This window comes from Octodon degus, unplaced genomic scaffold (assembly GCF_000260255.1).
Source record: "Octodon degus isolate 3935 unplaced genomic scaffold, OctDeg1.0 scaffold00003, whole genome shotgun sequence".
Taxonomy (NCBI): Eukaryota; Metazoa; Chordata; class Mammalia; order Rodentia; family Octodontidae; genus Octodon; species Octodon degus.
The window spans coordinates 388,061-404,738 of record NW_004524579.1 but is presented as its reverse complement, the minus strand read 5'-3'; the positions used below and the strand labels follow the sequence as shown (position 1 = coordinate 404,738).

Genomic DNA, 16,678 nt, shown 5'->3' with positions numbered 1-16,678 from the left:
TCCTCCTCCTCCTCCTCCTCCTCTTCCTCTTCTTCTTCCTCTTCCTCTTCCTCTTCTTCTTCTTCTTCTTGATTGACAGAGGCAGATTTATTTGGAATGGTTAGAAAGTGCAGTGATGCAGGGAATCTTAGTCCCACCTCTCTCCTTGGTTACTCAGGAACCAAACTGCCATCCTGTATTTGAGGAGAAACTTCTGTACCTGATTGTAGAAAGGTTGTACCACTTTCCACTCAGTACCCTCAATAGATTTACTCATCTTCTGAAGACTGAAACACACATTAAGTAGCTTCACAATTGCTTCCTCATGCTACCACAATAAGCAAACTAACTGGGGTTTAATGCTGTTTGGAATTACCAGTGCTATAATTGTAATGTAATATTTACCTAACATAAAAGTCAAAAGTCTTAAGTACATAGTTTGATGCTTTTTGGAAAAATACACATATCCATGTGCCACATTCCTCTTAAGAGAAGATTTCTTGCATCCTTGAAGTCCCCTTATATTCCTTTCTGAGACATCATGCTCACTGGAAGTTCCTCTAAGTTCTTGATCCACCAATTTGTTTTCTCTGTTGGGAGCAAGATCATACACTATGCGCCCTTTTCTGTATGTCAGGCTTCTTTTGCTCAGCATGTCAGCGAGAGTCATTTGTGTTACTGTGAATATAAACAGTGTGTTTCTTTTTATTACTGAGTAATTTTCACATTGAGGAATACTACCACTATTGTATGACTGTGAATATATTTTCAATTGTCTTATTTTTGGAGGTTTTGGTTACTTTTATTTGATGACTAGTTGTCAGTTGTGATGAATTTGTAGAGAATCTTCTTATTAGAATTTTTATGTGCATGTATAATTTAATTCTCTTTGGAGAAGAACATAGGAGTGGAATTGCTGGGTGTTTAAGGGTATGGGGTGGGGTAGGTTTGTCTGCATGAGAAACTTCTGTCCCTGATTCTAGAATGGTTGTACCAGTTTCCACACCCACCAATGAGGTGGCAGAGTTCTAGCTGTTGTATATCTTGGTTGACCTTGGCGCTGTTGGTCTTTCTCACATTAGCATTCTATGGATGTATATTGGTGCCTTTTGTTGACTTACTTACATTTTCTGGTTTATGTGCTTAACTGACTTCATTTAACATCTATTTTCCTAAGAACAGGTAATTTTAGGAAAATCTTATTCAGTGTAGGTAATGAGTGGGCATGTTTCAAATGGGATTACTAGTGCTTTATAGCAAACCTCATGGAATTGTTATTCAGGTCAAAGTAGAACCAGAGAGACTTGAGCAAGCGAGTGTGACGCATCTGCTCAGGGTACAGTCTGTTAGCAAGAAAACCTAGCTAAGGCAGGACTGAGTTCTTTTTCAGCCATGGAGCCACTTTCTTACTTGCTTTATTTGCTTATTTATGCACATGGAGCACTAAACCCAGGGACTCACTGAGCTGCGACCCTAGCCTTAAGAATACTTGAAAATTCAATGATTTTTATTTATAAAATAATTTTACTGAGAAACAGCAACTAGACAGTTTCAAAACCAATTACTAGCACAGTTTCAATAATTAACACATTGCATATTGTTGTCTTAGTGGTTATTCATTTATAAAATGCAGACATGATATCCTGTCCACAAAGACTATTAGAACAAGTCTCTCTATTCATTATCAAATTCAACTATTTTTAAAAGACAAACTTCTGATTCTAAGTTCTTGATCCACCAATTTGTTTTACTTAGGAGTGCTTAGCTTGTATGGAGAATCTGCCTTTTAGTGGTCCATACATTCAGCCCTATGAAATAGAAGAGAAACAAGACTCACAACTTTAATAACAATTGTGTGGAAAATGCTAGATTTTTCTGCACATGCCATGGTAAAGATCATATTTATACATTAAATATTGCTTTCCTTTTTAAAGAATAACCTTAATGAAATATTTGGTTTACTGTGAAGTTTTCTCTAAGCAGGGAGTCTGTGTGATGCTCACATTCCACAACATTTTAATCAAAGACAGAAAAGCAAAAGCTTACTTTTGATTTACTGAAACACCTGGCAGGAAAAAGTGGACGTAATGGGGCTTGTTTCTGTTCCTTGGTCAGGGTGCTGCTGATGCACAGTAGATGCAGGAGGCAAAGCAGAAGTGGAAGAAAAGCCAGGAAAAAAATAAAGAGAAGGAGAAGCAGTGTTGGGGTTCATTCCCATTTGTTGAAGCTGAACTTTGAGTTGGTTGGAGGTGTCTTCCAGTGTGATCTGGAAAAAATCTGAAGACGCTTGTAAGCATTTTAATTAAATGAGCACCATGACGGGGTGTGGTAGCTCATGCATGTGATCCCAGTCCTTGTGAGTTCCAAGCCAACATGGGTGACAAAGTGAGTTTAAGGCCAGCGTGCCCTACGTAATGAAACCCTGTCTCAAGAAGACCAAAAAAAAAAAAAAAAAAAAAGAATACCCGATGCCACCTTCCTTGATGCCAGCCTTTGAGTATAAGTTGTGGGAAGAAGCCCCAAGAGTTTTCTTCTGCTGTCTGCCTTTTCTGGGGCTTCCCCCAACACTCACTGACAAAATGCTACATTTTACACAAAATTGAGACAGGAACTTGGTTTCACTTTTCCTTCTTCCAGATTTGGTCTATCTGTCATTGTCCCTTTTCATTCTTTTCGTCTTTTTACTTCATACAGCTTCACTTGAGCCTTTACTAATTTGCCTTTGTCCCTTGTCTCTTCTCTAAGTCTTCTGCTTCTCTTGTCTATGCCAGCTTCCAACCCTGTTCCATCAGAATCTTAACAGCCTTTTTTTTTTTTTTTTTTTCAGTGTATTTGATCCTTGTGGTTTTCTGTCTATTAATCTTGTGTTTTATGTGTTCGACCCTACCTGGCTAGACTATAACCTGAAGACTTTCTGATAAGTAATTTGTATGAAGAATTCTGAGTTATGGACCTGAAGGTTAATTAAAGAATGCAGTTAGAGGAGGCAGAAGCCTTGTAACTGGTTGTTTTGCGAAATAAGGGGCTCAGTTATGATATGATCTAATGCTGTTATGGTTTGGTTTAAAAAGCCCCTCAAGAATAATGGATAGGATTTTGGGGCGTGATCAGACCCTAAGAGTGCAAAACTCATCAAAGGAATAATGCCCTGCCTGATGAGTTGATGATCGAGTGACTTTAGCAGGTAGAACCTAGATGAAGGGAATGGATGGTGGAGATAGCCCTTCTTCTCTGGCTCGCTCTGTTTGTCTTTTCTTGCTGTTACTTCTCTGCTGAAGTTTGTGCCTCATGAAAACAACCAAGCCAAGTATCCATGGACTCACACATCTGAAATGTAAGAAAAATCAGTCATTTCTCCCTTCAGTTGTCTTCCATTGAATATTTTGTTACAGCAACAGAAATCAGACTAACAGCTCTGGGCGGGTGTTACTCAGGGAGGGTCTGCTGTGAGAATCATGGCAGCCCTGCCTTGGGTTCATCCTTCTCCCGAACTAATGGCTTTCTCAGTAACTTCCGATCTATTCCTTTGGTGACTTGTCTCATGCCTTGCTGAAAACTCATCTATTTCTTATTAAAAAAGCTTGAAACCCTAACTTGTCAAATGAGCGTAGACCAAACCAGGCCTTTGGAGAAGAAGGTCAAATATGGAACCAGAAAATCCATTCTGTCCCAGATTTGAAAGTCACCTAGTAGATTAAGAATGCAACAGTTCCTGTCGTGAGTAGAGGTCAGGAAGCCAGGGACCCTTGACAGAGGCTCCAGGACAGGACATGGAGGGGCATGTCACATACACACAGCACAGGTCTGTCTCTGGGCATATTCTGGGATGTCCAATTCAGAATAAGCATCCTTGTTGTAGAAAAGGACAAATCCATCCCTGAAGATAGCAAGCGATATGGCTACACTCACACGGATGATTTTTCTCTTCTTTGTCTCGTGATGTAGTTTTCCTTAGCCTGCAGTCCAGCATGTATAATTAAATACTGTATCATTCCTGCTTGAAGGAACAGGGGGAAAGGTGAAGGAAAAAAAAATCCCTCTCTTCAGTTGTGGCTATAGATGGAAGCCACCGGCCTTGCTGTCTTTTTTCCTGCAGGCTGGGAAGGGAGGGAAATCCACACTCTAGTGCTATTGGGACTCTCTGATGCAGAAGACAGATTATCAAAATATATATTTAAAGAAGGGAAAGCACAGAGAACCTCTCATTTTACTAATCCACACACCCTATCATTTCTTGGCAATTCCCTCGGGGGGGTAGGGAGGGCTGGAAGCCAGAGGGGTCTCATCACACTTCTCAACAAAGATTTAATAGCAGGGTGCTGTGGGAAGGCTGAGATTACGGAGGCTTTATTATGCTTACAAACCTGAGTAAGAGCTAGCATTGTAAATCATCAAAACTAAGCTACACTTAACAGGATAAATGTGTAAAGTGCATTTGGTAATACAGTCTGCTTGTTGTTCAGAGTCATTTTTCTCCTTTCTCTTGTTAATTTGCAAACTTAAATTGTCTGTTAAGTGTTCTTCCACATCATTAATGTGAATTGCTTGGGCATAAATGCAGAAAAAAAAACCCAACAAACCTTAAGCTGCATTGTATTAGATCTTAACCCACCACCCCCATACTATTGATGACTGAGTAGGTAGAAGACTGCGTGACAGGAAGCCTGCTGTAGTTTCGCGGCACATGTTTACAGATCAGATTTATAGGCTCTAACCACATGCATGGCTTCTTTACGAAGATTTCTGTATGGGTTCACATTTTGGGAGCAGAATGACCTAAACTGATGAGTGAATGGTATACATTAATGGTGGAAAGCAGGGTGTTTATTTCCTGGGAACGTCACATAATGTTTGTTAGCTGAGAACTTTTATTTATTTTTTTAAAATTACTTTATTATTATTTTTTAAGTATTTCTTTTATTTATTTATTTATTTACATTTATTTAGTGTGTGTGGCCAGCTCAGCCCACCTGGGGGCGGGGCTGGCTGGCTTGTGATGCTGGGGGATCGAACCGCCGTCCCTGTGCTTTGCCAACCTTGTTCCAAGTAGGTGCTTTAGACCACTGAGCCATCTCTCCAGCCCTAGCTGAGAACTTTTAGACCTGGAATATGATGATGATCATTACTTGGGGAGGGGTCAAAAATTTTTGTTGTATGCTTGTAGTGAATTAAAGTGAGTAGGCTCCACTGGACAGGGGTATTTTAGAGAGGGAATTTTATTTATTGTATTTTAAAGATTTTGGATTCAGTTTTTAAAAAGCAGTTGATTTATGAACTTCCCTTAATTTGTAGAACACAGACCATTTCCAAAATTTAAACATAATACTTGGTTCTTCTGGTCTTTTTAGGTGGGGGGATAGAAGACTGGGCCATCTTCACAGACCATCATTAGAGAGGCATATTTTAGAGAAGGAAGCATGATTTTCTTTCTTTCTTTCTTTCTTTCTTTCTTTCTTTCTTTCTTTCTTTCTTTCTTTCTTTCTTTCTTTCTTTTTTTTTTTCCAGGGATTGAACTCAGGCCCTTGTGCTTGCCAGGGAAGCACTTATTCTACTGAGCCATCTCCCCTGCCCTGGAAACATGATTTTCATAGAAGCCCAGTTCTTTTGTGAAAGAACTATTGTTTTCTTTATCAAATAATAACAACATAAATTACATGAAATAAATATATTTCAAAATTTTAGTTTACATTAGTCCTAAGGCATATGTTTTATTTCTATAGTTCTGTATTAATTCATTGTTCCTTGATGTTAAACATTAATATGGTAAATATTCATCTTTATATGAGAAGATTCTATAAATTTTATTTTACCATTTCCCTTCATTTTAATGAATTATTTTTATGTGCCTCAAAATAGTTCTATGTTTTTTAACCTACTTTATTTTCTATACCTCACTAAAGCTTGAAAATCTATTTTCTTAGTTTTTGTAGATTCTATTCCCAAGCTCCTTCTGCATTTGCATCTTCGTTTTGGGATGGGTAGCATGTCCGTTTTTTTTTTTTTTTTGTTGTTGTTGTTGTTGTTTGTTTGTTTCTTTCTTTCTTTTACAAAAAGAGTTTAGTATGAGTTTTAATAATTTATGTACCTTACAACATTAAATAGTGATATGTCTCATATGACAAAAGTAGAAATTGAATCAGGTAAAATTGAAATAAACAATGATTATAAATATTTATTTTAGAGTCTTGATTTACTCTTTTATTTTATTAATTCACTTTAATAACTGAGCTGAAAAAGATATCTCATCAAACGAGCAAAGAAAGAACATGTGTAATTTATTTGTCCATGAGATTTATTATTATCAGTGGTGGATATAAGCACATATTTCAGAAGGGCTTTTTTTTTTTTTTTCCTTTTTTTGCTCCGAATGCCTTCAGGGCAGGTTTGGCTGGCTTGAGTTGTGGGGATCGAACTACAGCAACCTGAGGCTGACTGCTTTGTTGAAGCAGCCACTTAAAGAACTGAGCTATGGGGCAGGCCCTCTATAAGCACATATTTCAAACTTTCATGATCGTCTTAATTTTGTTTGGCCAATTCTTAGTTGGCTTTACTTTAGTGATGTCTTTTCCTTTCTTTCCTATGATGGCTGATAGAAAGCTTTTACTAGGCACAGGCCAGATTCCCAAATTCTTACAGATTTCTTGTGCTTGATTATCAATGTATTATCAAGAGCTTTTAAGTCAGTTGTCAGATTTTGAGGACTGTGTGTGAATGCAGTTAGTTATAACAAAACAAGATGATCTGTGAGTCTCTTTCACCCCAGTGAAGCACAAAGGCTTGGGAAAAAGCAGTCATTGGCCAACTGAGGGATTATTTATCTAAAGCTCAGGCAGGCCTTGTTCATACTCTGCTGGCCGTTTATGATTGGTGCCCTTTCTACTTGGCTGTGAAATATTCTGAATGTCCTCTCTACCCTTGTCTCAAAGCCCACTGTTCTTGTCTACAGCTTACTTGGTGATGTGAAAAGTAGCTCATCACTTTCCTCTGCCACTCCCAGTCTTGGAGAAGGTGGTGGGGCTGAGGGTGTCATTTTCTTCTTCTCAGGGCTATGACTAAATTCTCCTCTGCTTTACAAAGAGAGAGGGATTATCCCAAATTGGATCTGACTTCTGAGTTGTCCGCTGAGTGAGCAACGTTTTCCAGCTTTTGAGAAAGGGTCATTTGAACTTTTTTAGTCCTTTGCAAAGCTGCAGAGTTTTATGATGTCCACATTGGCTTTGCTACAACAGAATTTGAAAATATTAGTATCTCGCCTGCCACTCTCTTTTTGATGTTTTTGTTTGTGAAAGTCTCTACAGAAATGTGGATATAAAACAGTCATTTTAGGTCTATTATTTTCTCAAAGCTCTCTGAATGCTTCTGGCTAATATAATTGGGAGTTGTGAGAGGGCTACACTAATGAATTACACTTGTCCACTGTGATTGATGAGCTGTTACATGTATTAGGTTATTACAATGAAATGGTATAAAAGTTGAAAGGGTAACTCAAGGAAGTATTTCTTTATATCTTTCATATCCATCTTTTATGAAGTGTTTTTATACTTTGCCTGCCTTAATAACTTGTGAATCACAGGGCGGCTGCTGAGTATGAATGGAAAGTTCCTAAAGGAAAAAAATCTCCTAACATAGAAAAAAAATAGATGCATTTACTTTATGTTCTACCAGAAAAATATAAATGGCGACTATCATTTGCTAGTTACAACTATACTCAGAAATCGCATGTTCTTCGACTTGAGTTTTTTTTAATTGTATTCTACAGAGGTTCAATTTAAGAAGAAAGTTAGGATTAAGATTTGTAAATTCTACCTTTGGATGTGTGCATAACTACACTGGTTTTAGAGAAACAGCTTTGTGTTACTTGTATAATGGATAATGAATAGCTAATGATCTAATTGTGTGGTTTCAGGATTCATTTGCCAAAAATTGTAAATAAAATGTCAAGAACACAAACCATGGGAGAATTTCTTCAAGAATTTCTACTGTGCCCTTTGATGGTCATTGATGGTAATTAAGGCTGTCACTTTGTCCCTGTGGAAAAATGTAAAAATTATTCAAGAAGAGCTGTATTTGGACGTTGAAACAGTGGGGTCTCCTTTGTGGAGGAGATGAATTAAAAGAGACCCCCCATCTCCTAGGCTCTCCGCAGCCATTCCCTACCGAGTGAGCAGGACAGTGTTGAGCTATTTGGCTATGGTTGTGCACCTAAAGATTCTTCCATGGTCAGCCTGTCCTCAAATGTGAAATTCTACATGGTAAAACTTAAGGTGTTGAATTTTTACATTTTTTTCCCTGACCGCACTTTAAAACGTTACACTTTTTAAAATGCTTGTGACCGATAACTACTTCCTTTTTGAGGTAGAGGGTTGCTTAAGAAGCTATTGAAAGTAGACTTTTTCCACACCCTGTCTTTGTGCTAAGCTCCTGACTGGGGATCTTGTCTTCAGGGAATGGCAGCAATGTCATGGAGATCCGTGACCTCTTAATAGGTCTTGGGAGGGGAAGGCAGGAATCTTTCTACGCGGTGCCTCAGGGCTTAGTTCCTTTAAACTTCAAGGAATTGGACTGGAACTCCTCACTCCTCCTTTCTTTCTTGCTTTACCTTCAGGGGAAATTGATCGATTAGAGGTGATTATTCCACAAACTCTGAACCCTTTCCCCCTCTTTGTTCCAAGTGGAGCTTCTCAAAGTTTAAAGAGATTGTGTCTCCTGGGTGAATGGTAGGATGAATGGAAGTAGATTATTGGGTAGGATTCTTTGAACACACATTGGAAGTGCTAAAAAATATATATTTGGAACAGAAGGGAATATTTAACAGCAAAAGGGTAAAGAAACACTGGTTTCAATATGATTATAATGTAATTATGTGGGGTATTTTTGAGCAAATGATTAGCTGAGAGAAGACAGAATCACAGTAGTACTTCGAACCAAGAAAGCAACAGGACCAGGGGAGCAAATGGGCAAACGTGCAAAATCAGGATGATGAATGTGGCTTTTGTAAGACCAAAGACAACCATAAGTGACTGGGCTTCCTTATGTCCTCTGTTAAGCACAGACCGATTGTACTAACTGATGGTTTTCTATTCTTTCTTCTTTTTCAGCTCCTTTGTTTCACAGCATAATGACATATCTGAGCTTTTGCCAGTGTGATATGTTTGCCTTATAGCTTGAGTAGGTCATATTTGAATTATATTCATCACCACATCCATTTTTCCTTTAAAACAATCTAATTCTTGGGCTAGAATTCTCCACAGAGCAGTATTAGCTCCCCCTGGTGACTGACTAAAAGCGTGGAAGAGGATGACAGGGTGATGAGCCTCATGACCCCCATCCTCGTGTGTCTAATTAATGCGAGGATGCACACGCAGTGGGAAGACTCACATACAGACTTCACTTGGTCTTAAGCAGTGTCCATTTTCACATCAGTTTTTTTACACAGTGGCTTTCTTGGAGTCATGCCTATTTTGAAGACCCTTCAAAGTGCTTGGCTTTCTGGTATGAGAGACATTGAAACAGGGCAAACTGGGAACTGATTACAGAAGCAGAAAATAAAAGTAAGAGCAGTGACTGGCCTGTGTATTATTCTTGCAAAATAGACTTTCTACAGAATGTGTATTCATTGTTATAATTATTTAAAAGAAATATGCTTTTAGAAAAAGCACTATTCAAACATTAAGATTTTTATTTTTGGTTGTATACAAAGAAATTTTTCATTTAATTTATGAATTATTTAAAATGTATATTTTTATTACTCAGATTGTCTTTAAAGTTAAATTTTTATAGTCTTAATTTGTAAAAATGTTCCCCATCATAACTAAATTATCAGGCTGACAAACTCTTGGGAATGCTTTTGTAGTCATTTAAAAAAGAATCTGTTAACTCTACAAATTGTTTTTATACTTAATGCTATTTTCTATGCAAACTATTTTCTTTTTAACCACTACTTGATACTGGTTATCTAAAAGCTATGCATTGTGGCTATATACACCGGTTTAATATCATACATTAAATATTCTTTATTATCATGCCTTCAAGGGGAACATTTAAAAAAATTTTAAGGGTAGATATTTAAACATTTTTCTCTTCTTCTCTCTCTTCTGAATATTTTTTCCCTATAATTTTACACTCCACCCACCATTTTCTTTCTTTCTTTCCCAGGACCTTATTTTCAACCCTATCCTTTTGGTTTGGTCTTTCAGTTTGATTTTCCATTGAAGTATCTCTTGCACTGGGAGAAAACTGATAGCCTTCTAGTCTCAGTCATGTCTTACCTTCACTTCTTCATCTTCTGAAAACCAAAGTGGAACCTCTTCTGGAGGTGATGCTGTTTTGTCACTTTGTCTAAAGTGATGGTTAGTAAGCATGGCAGAAGAACAGGGCACCTGGCTTCATTCCAGCCTCCTTCCATGACTCGTAGCTTCTTTCCTCAAGCAAACTGCTTGCTCTTTGCAGTTCATGTGTCCCACTACCTACCCAAGCAGCGAAAAACCACTCTGCCTTCATTTTCATTAGTGGCTACTCTCGACTGCAGTGTAAGTTGGTGCCTAACAGCTAAATGGTGATAGCTTTCTTCTTGTGGCCACCGGTTTAAAGCAGACAAATGTTGATATGACTGTTCTTACATTGATTAGGTGCTGAAGAATAGCTTAGTATCATGTGAAGTATACAATACCATATCTGCTGTACTAAGAAGGTTCCCCACAGCCAGGGAACAGCACTTCCCAGGAGCAGATGTCCCCATATCCCACTATGCACTCATCAGAAATCTTGTACAATAAATATGTATCAAGAGTCTATTCTTTGTCTAGTGCTTTGGTTTGAATCTTGAATGCTACCCAAGGGCTCATGTGTTAAAGACTTTGTCTCTAGGGCGGCTTTCTTGGGAAGTGGGAGAGCTTTGAGAGGTGGAGGCTAATGGGGGATCTTTAGGTTGTTGGAGGTGTGGCTTTGAAGGGGATTATGAGACTCACACCCCTCGTCACTTTGTTGCTTCCTGGCCATGAAATGAACAGTTTCACCTATCATGCACTTTCTCCCATTACCAATTGGCATCCCCCTCCCATTCCCCTGAGACAGGAGATTAGGGTGTGGCCAAGAGCCTGGGCAAGTGGTCAGCTGACTTGTCACAAAGATGTGGGACACATGGGTTCAAGCTCTGCACCTGAGACCAATCAGAAAATGCTATCCTTAGGGCTGGCCAAATAGCTCAGTGGATTAAAGTGCCTGCAAGCAGGCGCAGGGGTCTGGGGTTCAATCTCTGGGCCTGCTGTGCTGGCCTCACCCCCAGCGCACGCTGAAAGGCAATTGAGACTGGGCATGGTGGCATGCCCCGCCTGTAATCCCAGCTCTTGGGAGGCTATAAACAGGTGGATCACTATGAGTCCCATATTGTAGTGAGACCCTGAACACCCTGTAGACCCATTCCTAAAATAAAAAAAAAAAAAAAAAAAAAAAAAAAAAAAAAAAAATGCTATCTTCAGTTGTTCTAGTGTGAGATAGATCAGGCAGGTATTTGATTGGATTGCCTAGATCTGATGTCTGCCTGAGGAATGGGAGATACAAAAATGGCAGCCGTTAACCTTGTGGCTACTGTGCTCTCTCTCTTTCAGTGGCCTAGTCTTACCCTGTATGTTTATTTCTTTTCTTACATTGAATTAGCCCACACTCACTCTGCAGAACTTACTTCTTTTCCTACCTTTAATAAGTGTAAAAATTCTTTACCTTTTGCACATTTCTTGTCCAATTCCTTGTTTAGGACAATAAGAACCTGGACAGAATCTCTAAAAGGAGTCCACAGCACCCCAATAACACCCCAGAGCATAACAGCAGTGGATCTGACAGATCCTGGAACCTTGATGATCATGAGCCAAATAAACCTCCTTATAAGTTGCTTATCTCAAGCATTCTGCTGTATTAATGAAAAGCTGAAGAACATATCCAATAAGTTCTGAGAATACAGGGCTCTGGGCTTAGCATTTTCTGGCCTGAAAATGTTGGGAAGGGGTCCCTGAGCTTCAGAGAGGGCTTCCTGGAGCACCTGGTGCCTTTAGTAATCAGGGTGAAGACAGAGAGGCATTTCAGGCTGATAGGCAAGACAAAAGGTAAAAAGAAGCACAGGACCAGCTGGGCACCTCCTGGCTGGTGGAAGAGTTGTAGGACAAGTGAATAGGCACATATTGTCTATTCACTTGCTGTGTAAGGATGATGCCATGTCTTTTTCTTAAAAAATGTATTTGGTTGCTGCAGGGCCTCACTACGCAGTGTGGGCTCATGGTGATCCTCCTACTTTCAGCCTCTGCAGCCCTGAGATTACAGATATGTGCCACTATGCCCAGACTCTGGCCTGCTCAGCTGGCCCTGGGGCGGGGCTACTGCGGCAAGTGGCGCCAGGGTCGAACCTTGGTCCCTGCACTTGCCTAAGCAGGCTCTTTAGTCCGCTGTGCTATCTCGCCAGCCCCCACATGCCTCACCTTTTTGACATAAGCTCTTATATCTTGCTAGTGAGATAACGGAGCCAATACCAGTACATAGTCAAAGGGTTGGAGAAGAGAGCCAGACAGCCAGTTTGGAGGTAAAATCTTCAAAGTGTAGGTTGAATTCATTTTGAGGCATGCGACACAGTGAAAGGATCACCTAGGGCCAATCCCAGGTCTCTGACTCCTTAGGTAAGCCGGTCTACATACATCAGGAGTGAGAAAGAAGCAGATGTGCCAGTGAGGATGGTGCCTTCTTTTTCCTGTATGTAAAATTTGAGATACTTTTCTGGCTAGTGTTGTTTAAAGAAGCACTTGTGTCTTTAGGCCAGGACCCACAATAGAGTTTAGCCCACTTAGTGTATGAGAGTGTCATCTTTTCTTGAATTGTGATTCTGTTTTCCCTTTGTGAATTCTCTAAGCTTTTTTCTCCACCTTATTCTCATTTTTGTAACCTGATTCCGATCAAGCGTTTTTGTTTTTTAAATGAAAAATTGCCTTTACCCAGGTTGGTTATTACTTAAAGTTTCATTCCAGACACAAGGTCCTTTGTAGCTTGGGTTGTTACAGCAAGTGGAAATGACATTCCACAGTCCCAGTCTTTTCTGTAAAAGCTAGATATATGAAGTATGAAGGCTGGCTGGTGCTCTTGTCTTTCATGGTGGGAACTTTGACATATAATGTTTAATGCTTCATTGAAACCCAGCAAACAGATGCTAAGAAGGGTGTTTTACTTTCAGAGGATTGATTAGAACAGTGATTTTTTTTTTTTTCTGGAAAAAATGTACTACTGTCCATCTCTATGAGAAATTGTATTATAAAGGAAGTATTAGTTATGTTCACCAGCTGCCATTCCCCTCAAGAAATTGCCAGGCAGTTTTGATTTTGCTGTTCATTGCTTGGAATCTGTAACCATCTTGTGAATCTTCACAGGCTGCTTTTATGGCTGATCTTCAGACCTGCATTTTCTCATCATCTCCCTTCGTATTATTTTCATTAAAAATTCCATTAGCTTAAAAAAAATCAATGTAATCATTCAGTAGTAATTAATTCTTACCAGTTTGCTGAAGGAGAAATGAATTAACAAAACTTTGAAGTGTTAAAATGGGTAAAAAGTGTGTGGTTAATGGAACTAGGAAAGACAAGTATAATGGATGAAGGGGTGGGCTCTGGCAACCGGCCCACGTCAGTGCGAATTTCAGATGTGGCTGGGTGGGGTTGGGCAGATGATTTAGGGATTCTGTCAGCAGCTCGTCCACTTTGGGGTGCTGGATGAGGGCAAGATGAAGCTGGATTACATCCTAGGCCTAAAAATTGAGGACTTTCTGGAGAGGCTCCTGCAGACTCAGGTCTTCAAGCTGGGCCTGGCCAAGTCCATCCCCAAGGCTCATCCGCCAGCGCCACATCAGGGTCCGCAAGCAGGTGGTGAACATTCTGTCCTTCACTGTGCGCCTGGACTCCCAGAAGCACATTGACTTCTCCCTGTGCTCCCCACGTGGGGGAGGCGGCCCAGGCCCTGTGAAGAGGAAGAATGCAAAGAAAGGCCAGGGCGGGGCTGGAGCCAGGATGACGAGGAGAAGGATTAAGCCCACCCTTTCATTTCTGTCCAAGGATTTAGTTTTCTAGTTACAGAATAAACCAGGATGAAGAAAAAAAATTTTCCTCATCTGTAAGTTTCGGATGTTAACACATCCGAAAATGTGTTAAAATTGCCTAGCCCATTGACTAAATGAGATTTTATGTGGATGAGCCTAGTAAGGTGCTTGGCACGTAGTGCAGGCACATGATAAACATGTGTTACTAGTAGTATGACTGGATTAAAGATGATGAAGATTCTCTTAAGATCACCCACGTGAGTTTCAGACCAGAAGGTCTTACACAATCCTGAGATCTTTTGAAAGAGTTATTGTGAGTTAATCACTGGCATTCTTTCTAAAATTCTCCCCTTTTATAATTCAAAAAGAAATGATGTGTGATTGAGGCTAGGGTGTGGGGCAAAAGAAGGACAAGAACATTTGTTGAGTGATGTGTGTTAATCACTTTTTTTTAGGAAGAATTGATACTTAAATGTATAAAGAACAGAGAATGCTATGTTTTGGGTATAAAGAGGGTACCTTATTTCAGTATAACACTTTAGTCCTGATGGAAGCTTTTAGCAGGAACTCTGGTGAAGTATAAAAAAGTCACGGAGCAATGGGAATTATGAAAAACTTTTATACTTGGATTTAGAGGCACCTAACTTTCCTATGCAACTTTTAGAATGACTTTAAAAGATTTCTATCTAGTTTTGTGAATTAGCTCAACAAATTAGAACATATTAATTTCAGCTTAATGCATTTTAAAATATTCATACCTCACTTTTAGTAGGCAGGCATAAGCGTTTGGGGATTAGTCTACCTGTACTGCGGGCACAAGTGATCGGTGGTTCTGAAAATTGTCTCATCTCTGCGAATTCATTTAAATACTGGAGGCTTGTACTTCTGTTTTCCGGGAGCGTAAAAAGATGCACTTGTATGATAAATAATCATAAAGCATGTTGACTGGCTTTGCAGTGCATGAGACACACCAATGCAACGTATTTCCTGTATACGTAGTGTTTTACTATATTCACATCTGTTGAGCAGTCTGAGGGCACAAAAGAGATATGAGTCTTGATTCCCATTGTGCAGGAGCTAACTATACACTTGAGGAAAAGAGCACGTGCAACTGAAAATGCGATGCTGAACGTGGCCCCATGTCACTCAGTGTCAGGTTGTTACCATAGGTGGTAAGTGCTCCAACTAGTGAAAGTAGCAGGGGTGGTAAAGTGCATGCAGGGGAGATCTGTGGAAGGACAGAGGCTGCCGCTGCCCAGAGCGATCACTGGGAAGTGAATAGGAGGAAGGAAGTGTGGGAAAGGTTGGGCGAGGTGGGCATTCCACGTGGGAAATCACTAATGCATGAAACCACTAATGCCTGTGAGTTAGAATTCTGCTGTCGCATATAGATAACAGTCTGATAATCCACGCATTGTCTCATAGCAGGTTGTACACCATAAGTACTCAGGAGCTCCGGCAGGGTACAGTGCAGGTGAATGTGCTGCAGGTGTGCACAAAGTGAAGTAACTATGAAGTCAGTTATTAGCCAGAACACTTAAAAAGTCTGTTTTGCGTTACATTGTATAGTGAGCGGTGTGAAAAGAGTTGAATAGGGTAGAGTTCATGAGCAACTCTGGAGAGGTGAGTCAGGTTGTAGAAGCAGTTACGCAGCATACATACACACTGAAAATACTTTTCTAAACTCACTAGCATGGACTCCCTCGTGAAGGTTCTCAGTTAAAATATCATGAAATGCCTTAAGTCTTAATCTTCATTTAAGTTTTAATTCTTTTTATGTTATGAGCCTGTGATGCTTATCAAAAGTAAATTTTTCCCAGCAAATGAAGAATTTACTAGCACAACTATTAAGCTTTTTTTTTTGGACACTGGGAATCGAACTTAGGACCTTGCGCTTGCCAGGCAGGTGCTGTACCACATCCCCCAGCAAGCTATTAATACTTTAGTGAAAAGTCTTATTGCTTTTTAAAATATCGTATTTTTCAAGGTGATTGACAATTATTAATTAGTTAATTGTTTCTGTGTAAGAGGTATGTAAATATTACCACCATTATGGAATGAGTAGATTGAAAAATCAAAAAATTTAATGACTTTCCTCAACAACGTATTTCTATATTGACTTAGGAAAAATAAGTACTTTATTATTAAACACTTTTTTTAAGATAAGTCATGTCTTTGACTTGAGCAGTTGACCACTTGAGGTGTCTTTTTCTGTCTACTACTGAATTGAAATTTACCCATTCAAAGTGTAAGTCTTGGCCCCCGAAAGTATAGTTGAACTATATGCTTAAACGATTATATGTAATAGAAAACCTCAAACAATAGCTGAGATGAGAAAGAAATTTCTTTCTGTGAATGTAAGTCAGAAATCGAGAGATAAGTATTCCAGAGTAGGTTTCGGGAGTTATATGGCTTCCCAAGGGGTACGGGTTTTTCCTTGGCCCTCTCAGGGCTTACCACAGCAACCCTGTGACTGCGCTGTCAGGTAGGCAAAGGAGGCTATGAGCTGCGAGAGTCTGCCTCACCCTGCCCAGTTTGGGTTAGGAATAGGGAGAGGGTAGAAGGGCGCATAGTCTTTTCCTTGATCTGTTGCCTGTTCCAAGCTTTTCCATAAATAAATTCCATTCACTTGTC

General features: G+C 39.6%; 1 protein-coding gene and 1 long non-coding RNA gene across 2 annotated transcripts in view; both read left to right on the top strand.

Annotated features, from left to right (window-relative positions):
• Positions 1-13,914, top strand: part of LOC111816477 — a 15,749-nt gene extending 1,835 nt beyond the window's left edge. The window contains exons 2-3 of the long non-coding RNA XR_002820866.1: positions 674-676; positions 13,835-13,914. This is a non-coding gene — a long non-coding RNA (uncharacterized LOC111816477). The remainder of the gene's footprint in view (positions 1-673; positions 677-13,834) is intronic.
• Znf521 (zinc finger protein 521) overlaps positions 1-16,678 on the top strand; it is a 287,254-nt gene that overhangs the window by 37,641 nt on the left and 232,935 nt on the right. The window lies entirely within an intron of this gene.